Source organism: Haemaphysalis longicornis, unplaced genomic scaffold (genome assembly GCF_048455015.1).
Source record: "Haemaphysalis longicornis isolate Haplotype H1 unplaced genomic scaffold, Haemaphysalis longicornis Haplotype H1 scaffold_1, whole genome shotgun sequence".
NCBI lineage: Eukaryota > Metazoa > Arthropoda > Arachnida > Ixodida > Ixodidae > Haemaphysalis > Haemaphysalis longicornis.
Genome location: NW_027526203.1, coordinates 47,144,731 through 47,152,342, shown reverse-complemented (window position 1 = coordinate 47,152,342; position 7,612 = coordinate 47,144,731). Strand labels below are relative to the sequence as shown.

Here is a 7,612-nt window from a genome sequence, read left to right as displayed (position 1 = left end):
TGCAAGAAAGCCTGGGATGAGGCATCATATTTTATGTTTACTGGCTGATGTTTGTGTCTTTTAAGATGCTCATAACCAGGAAAAGTTCTTGCACACACTCATTTTAAACTTGCATACGCGCACACACTCATTTTAAACTTGCATAACCCTGCATCAGTGTTTGCTTCAGAAGAACACTTCGACTAGTTCCACCAGTCTTGTCTTGCCATTCGCAATCAGTGATGCCACAAGTTGTCTGCAGAACAATGTACAGGGCAGCCGTGCCTGTTTTCAGGACGCTTTGCGAATTTTCATGCACTAATAAAGTACTGCTGCTGCAAGTCGCATATTATTTGTATTCACAACACTGCAATTACCGATGCTGGCCAACTTGCTTTTGCACTTTAGTGTCTCTTTAGGCGTCTATAGTGTCCGTAAAACCATTAGGTCCCTCCTGGGCAGATGTACTGAACTATGCTCCTGTGCTATGTCGCTTGTGCATCCCAGTAGATTTACTTCCTCTTTCTCTCTTTTTAAGCATAGCAGCAACCTTTGAGGTGCAAAAAGTGTCGAAACATGAAAAAGTTCAGTGTAGTTTTTTGTGCTTAAAATGAGAGCTACTGTATTTACTCTCATAATGAACCCTCCCCCCACTTTTCTTGTTGAGAATTTACTTTTTTGTCACTGAATAAAAAATGCAGCGGGAATATGTCTTATTTTAAGCATGGTTGCTGATGCTGTAGGCGATCACAGTAACGTGATATCGTGCTACAGTACGCGCAGAAATGCTAAAAATGCATTCCAAGAAAAAGAAATCTCATCCGTAGCCGGAGACGTGAGCGCGAATGCCGCGGCTTACAATTTAAAAATTGCGCGTTTGCGGTGCGCCACCTGTTGAATGCAAAACAAACCTTGCGCCATAAAAACGTTGCGGTGTGCGAAGTTTGAACAAAGCACCAAACGTACTCCGCACTCCTTCCCTGCTATTTGATGTTTAGGCTGGTTCTGCCGGCGTGCGAACAAAGCAGTAAACGTACTCCGCACTCCTCTGCTCTTGTTTAGGGCTCGTTCACGGCACCAGCAGCATCAGTGGCGTAGAGTTTGCTGCAATTTTACGGTTTTTTTCTAGTTCGACGGCGAAGTAGCAGTTAATTTCTTCAGCCGTTGTGACGTGCGCGGGCGCGACCAACCTTTCTAGTTAGACTGCAAAGCCAGCGTCGATAACGTGGACGTGCTTCGTGCGGGGATGCGTACGCATGGCTGACTACTACGGCGAGGCAACCGTGCGACCGTGCGTCGTGGATCGTCGACTGGGAGCCCCCAACCCAACGAGGTACCATAGATGCTCTTCGGCAGTGTCTTTATTTATTCAGGCAAGGTCCTCGGAGGCGTTGCCATATCACCCCCCTACCCGACCTGGTAAAATCAAGACAGACTGATCAGTTGCAGTTGCGAAGCTACACCAGCGAGTTTTTTTTTTTTTTTTGCTACGCATTTATTACAGTAGCGGTGGCTTAAAAATCTGGTTACTACTGATAACACTTGCTTCCGTCACGCTGAACAACGCCACGGGTCAATCATCGATGCCGCCGTCTTTCACGCTCAATTTCAAAGGGAAGAACAGCTGAACTTCGTTGTATGTTCTCTTGGCCGAGGTGAAAGAACATATAGTTTAAATTACATTACATTGAGTTGGGCTGGGATTTTTTGACCACGATTTGAAGCACCCGTGCAAAAACAATCCGCATTTCACTTCATGTTCAAATTAATTTATTTTTCCTTACGTAAGATTAAACAATATCAGAATAATGTGTGATGTAATTAATTCTAATTCACAAACAAATAACGCTTCATAGTATGGTCCGAGCAAAAACAGTCAAGCATGTGTGTCATGCTTTTAACATTTTCACAGATGAATGATTTTTAGCCAATTATCTCCTGCCCCCTTCGGTCTATACGCCTCGAGCGCGGCCTGTAGGGGCGCCACTGAAATCCCCCTAGCGGCCCGTTTCGAAAGCAGGCGCGGGAGTCCCCGGCCCGCTCCCCCCTGTCGCCGTTGCTTTTGGGGCTCGTTCAAGACATCGATTTACCGTTTGTCCGCGTTCGAAATACCGAATAACGTGGAGCAGGCACTCTGTTTGCAAGCCTGGTGTGTTCACGAGAGTATAAACGTTTATGACGCGATCTTAGAAAGATCTATATGAGCGCCGGGCGTGTGTCACAGGCCGGCGTCCCGAAGCCAGCATTTGCATGCAGCTGATTGCAATTCCGCTGCCCTGAAATTTAGTGACAGTGTCTCCGTAAGCAGTGTTTCCTCCGATGGTCATGTTGCGGCCATACACACTATGATGTAAATCGACTTTGTGCACTACAAAATCCAGCGGAGCACTCGGGTATATACCTGACAGCACGCAAGTTACGCCTGCCAATATCACATATCAGATATTGGTCAGTACCCTGAACAAGCCAATGCGGCGTAAATTTCGCAAACATTGTACCAAAGAAGTACGATGGATAATGCAAAATTACACTCCGGGGTCAGCACACGACGGCAAATTTAACGCTGGGTCGTACGTAGGTGAGCGCTCGCTAAGAATTCATCTGTTACATTTATCCTCCACGAGAAGCGCGAAGATGGGCTTATAGAGTAATCCGCGTCCGCGACCAAACTCTTCTTCGAAACATCGTCGTATGACACTGGGAGACTGCAGAATCTAGCATAAACGGAAATCAGAGACCCTTATCAGATACGACACTCTTCCAACGAGCCCGTGTGTACGAGATTTCGGCGCACGTTAAGGATCTCCAGGTGGTCAAAATTAATCCGGAGCCGTCCACTACGGCGTGCCTCATCGTCTCCGTTGCGTCGGCGCGTTAAACCCTGCAATCAATCAACCAACTCTTTCAACGACACCTCGTATTTCTTGTGAACTGCTTACACTATATTCTTCAAAAAATGCGTCCGCCGAATGATCAGCCGTTCGTTGAAGGCGAAAAACAAACGAAAAGTGAACACGCAGTTGTGTGTGTGATTAATAAAACGTTCATTTGTTGATTACGCTCCGCATTTGTAAACAACGACAGTTGAGCGTCCTCCTCCTTACCCCCCCCCCCATGTCTAGCGAAATATCAGTGCATTTCGCATCTAGTTGGTCTGGTGAATACTACCTTGCTCAAACAAACGTCTTTAGCATTTCAGAAGCTGCACTCGGTTTTTTTTTTATTCCCGTACGACTATTCTATTTATTGCTCCTGACTTGCAAACCATTCATTTTCCCGTGGTCATTAACATATACCTTGGTTCTTACCATAAGGCATGCATGAGTGGGCACGTATCTGACAATGCACAGCCTTTGAGTGTACTTAACATTTTCGCGTGGCTTATACATATTCCCATAAAAGGTACAAGTTTTTGTACGCTGTTGGGTTATCACATCCCCGAAACATATTTTTCTACGACGTACATATTCGAAGCAAAGCCGCATTTGTTGTCTGCGCTGCAAAACGAACCAACCTCTTACGGTGCCAATATCAGGTCTAAACGAGGTGACAATAAATAGAATTCACTTGTGCTGACGTGTTCGAAGGTGACAGCGGTGATATGCCGCTGCCGTCACCGACGCCCGCAAGAGCGGCCAAGAAGCGCGCAGAACCGCCTCCCCGGGTAGCTCTTGTTGGCGTTCGAGCGCTCTACCAAGACGCCGCTGTTTTTTTTAAGCGCCCTACACGTGCAGTTAGCTTACAGACGTCACCTTAACAAGTTGTTTAGTGCGCGGAAAGGCAAAGAGAAGCGAAAGAGAACCAAAACACTGCATGACCACCTATCAGCCACGCAGCGCTAATCCCGCAAACGCCGCGGAGAAGTGGCGGCAGGCGGCGCAGCAATCGCGAATCTCGAGGCGTATAAAGGGGCACCCCTTGCTGAGGAGGAAAAAAAGACCAACTGAAAATGCTTTAAAAGAGGCTTTAAACGTGTCGTGTTATTACGTCTTCAGTGGATTTAAACGTAACCGAAATGTGGGAAGCATATAACTGTCCTATTTTGGAGAGAATTGTGTTTATGCAAGAGCATAACATGCAACTGTTCCGCTTCGATTTCGTGAGCGATTGAGCAAGTTTTTTTTTTTTTTTGCTTGGTACCAACACAAATTTTCCTAAAACGCCATTTTTCATACATGGGAAAATTAAGTGAAAGGCGAGTGCTAAACCTGTACAATTTCTTATTCCGCGAAGTAGATCAGAACATGACTTGGAGGCACATCTTTAATACAGTATGCGCATCACCTTGGAACTTCAGCATTTCTTAGTTGTCTGATTGTGAAACTTGTCAGATGAAGTAGGTAATTGAAGTAAAAAAAACATTTGCAGGTTACAGATTGCATATCTGGTTCTCAATAATATTCTCACAACTAAAATAATTCATAATATTACCGTTTAACACGTTTGTGTTTCATAAAATTGTAATTTAAGTAAAAAAATATATTGCAGGTTAGTCATTGTATATCAAGCTTTAAATAATATTTTGAGAATTGAGATAATTTGTGATATTCTCTTTTTACAGGTTTGTGTTCCACAAGGAGTGAAGGTGTCAGCACAGAAGCTTGAACGAAACTGCCGGAAAGCATTCTACTACTGCTAAGCATTTGTAGATGTCAAAATTAGGAAGTCACAAAAGCAACTCAGCAGAACGACCCATTCCTCAACTGGCCAGTCTCGCCGACTGCTGTCATCAAGCTGCATGAGGTGCTCAACCACGGGCTCGACTGCGCCGATGGGCTTCGCCTTCTAAAACCCACATCGGACAAAAGTGCCGCATTCTTCCGCTACTTTCAAGATGATACGACCCCAGCAGCCGCACTAGCTCCTCATAAAACGAAGCTGGCAAGGCAGGAGGACGGTGAGGGCCTGCTCGCTAGCAGCGCTGTAAATCCCCCAGTCAGCACCGTCTACCACTGGTTCTGCGGGTGGCGGAGAGGGCAGTATGGCGACGAAGGAGTGAGCCCCCTCACTAAGCTGGACAGAAGAGCACCAAATCACGTTGAACATTGTAAGTAGCTATGTACCCCAGCACACTCCATATATTGCTACTTTTATGTGACCTGTGCCAACGTTTATGCAAACATGGTATCTCTCTCAGTTTAATTTTCAGCTTCAAGCAAGCTATCATGCAGTGTAGACGGAAAGCTATCGCAGAAACTCTGTTCTGCAGTGTTGAATTCTCTAATTCGGGAGAAAGGCAGCGATGAGCACATGCACAGCCACGGCGCACTTAACTAGACTTGTCTGATGCACCTGTCCTAATGAAGATGGCACAGCCTGACTGTGAAAGCCTGTGCTTGTAAAACTACTTTTAAATTATGGCCCAGACGTTCGTATGTCTCAGTACATACCTTCGCTCTACTATTTTTGTTCCACTTAGAAGGAATAAATGGGCGTGTGGTATTCGCCACAACAGTGCAGCTCATAATACATCTTTATACGTGGCACAGCTAACAGCAGCCTGGCGTGGGAGCAATGCGCAATTTGAATCAAATTCAATGTGAAGTGAATTTTCACTATTCACATTTGAAAATAATTCATTTGCAGTAATCTTTTGCCATTTACATTCGAATATATGTAATTCGCGGTTGGTTTCTACTATTCGTATTTGAGAATATTCGATCTGATTCACAGTCAGTTTTCACTATTCCTAACTGTTTACAGCATGTCTGGAGGGGGCATTCAGGAAGCTTGACTGGGAAAGCAAACACAGGACAACTCCCAAGAAGCCAGCACCAGCACACCCACAGGGCAAGGCCAACCGGTGGCAGCAGAGCCTGAACAGCAGCAGCTGCCTATGGATACCGAGCCACAGCTGGAGGCCCAGGGCTCAACTGGAAGCAGTCACCAACGTGAGGTGTTGAGGTGTGGCTTGTGCTCGTGCATTTATTTGAGCAAAGCCTAATAATTGTGACCCTTACTCCAGTTACTGGACACCTAGGTAGCAACTAGACACCTGAACAAGATCTGTTTCTCAGCAACACACTCCACTTTTGGCAAGAGCTACCTATTTTATAACCACGTGCATGCATTTTTTCAGGGGTCCCTTGTGGTAAAATTTATTTTTACGAAGGTACAATTGCAGGAGCTAAGTAGAAGAAGGCTACAGGATGCCAAAAAAGACACTCCAAAAATTAAGGCAATCCAACATGACTGCGTAGCATCATAGCAGAAGCAAGACGAACAAGTTTTTCCAATGCATGTAAAGGGGAGCAAGAATGAAGTAGTATTCATATGTCACAGCTAGTGTGAAATTTTGTATGCTGGCTGTCGTATGTCTTCCGAGGCCCTTTCTGACGCAGGGAGGGTACTAAGAGGAGGAGGAATAAACTTTCATTAAACAGCACTGTGCTGGTGTTAGGGGCCCCCACCAGGTGTGACAGTCTTCAGCCCAGCTTAAAAGAAGAAGTGTTAAACACACTCTGCCAGGATCCAATCTCATACCATTAGATACGTAGTCAGTTGCACAGTGCAAGTTTTTGAGATGTAAAATTTTACATTCTGGTCTTAATGTTTTTTCTGTGTGTTTCGCTGAATAGTCCTTGTATGCCACTAAGGCCCTGTGAATAAAAAGGTGCCTTGCGAAAGCGCTAGGTCAGGGGCTCTCAAGTAAGGCTTTGAGGAACCCTGGGATTTTGAAGAGGCGTTGCTTGGGTTCTGTGAGACTAAAGTGACTATGGTGTTGTGCTGCTGAGCCCAAGGACATGGGTTCGATACCGGCTGCGGTAGCAATTTTCCTGATAGAAGTGAAAAGCGAAAGAGTCTGTGTGTCGAGATTTCGGCGCACGTTAACTCTTCCTAGCTGTTCCTAGGTGACCAAAATTAAACCCCAGCTGTCTCCACTACAGCGCGCCTCATAAGCAAGGTGTAGTTTCGGTACTTTAAACCTTGCAGTCAATCAATCAATCAGTCATTATTATGTAACTGAACATGGCACTAAACAAAGCTTTTTCTTGTGTTTTATTTTAGTTCAATGAATGCATTAATGTTTGTGAAACTAATCTGTAAATACCTGCGTAGTATTCTCTGGTCCAAAGTGGTTATCTAAGCTTGGCAGGGGAAGGTGAGTTCTGTGAACATTTTTCTGCCCTAATGGGTTTCCCGGTAGGCCCATAGTTGAATACCTACGGAACACCCTTATTACTTCAGCAGTGCAAAGAAGACAATAGTAAAGATAGGAGATGCAACAAATTTTGAGTAAATCTGTGGTATATCCTGAACAAATTTTTCGTAGGACACTGCGGAGCTGCAAAAGATCTACGAGGAGTGGTGGCGCCAGCCTTCCCTAGCTGCTGGCAACCCATATTATGCCACTGCCCTTCAGCAGCTGCTGCGACAGATGCACAAGATCAGAAAGGAGCCCCAGGAAGGAGCCTGCCCATGAAGGCAGGCTTCACCAGCGCCCGGAGGTGCGGCTGTACCGTCAAGGTCCAGCCCACAAGCATTGCCAGGCGTTGCTCTGGGGTCAACCGGGGACCAGGTAGAGTGCCTGCTGGCCAAGAGCTCGGCTAGCAAGAAGGTCAAGCGGTCCTCACGCCCTGAACCTCAGCGTCAGAGATGGGGTGCCGCACGCCAAAGCTCTCGGACTACAGAA

The 7,612-nt window shown here is 45.9% G+C and overlaps 1 long non-coding RNA gene across 1 annotated transcript; it reads left to right on the top strand.

Moving 5' to 3' along the window:
* Positions 1–956: 956 nt before the first annotated feature.
* LOC144176196 (uncharacterized) lies at positions 957–7,399 on the top strand. Its single transcript, XR_013323788.1, has 4 exons — positions 957–1,312; positions 4,541–5,026; positions 5,683–5,883; positions 7,253–7,399. It is a non-coding gene; the product is annotated as an uncharacterized LOC144176196 (long non-coding RNA).
* Positions 7,400–7,612: the final 213 nt, after the last annotated feature.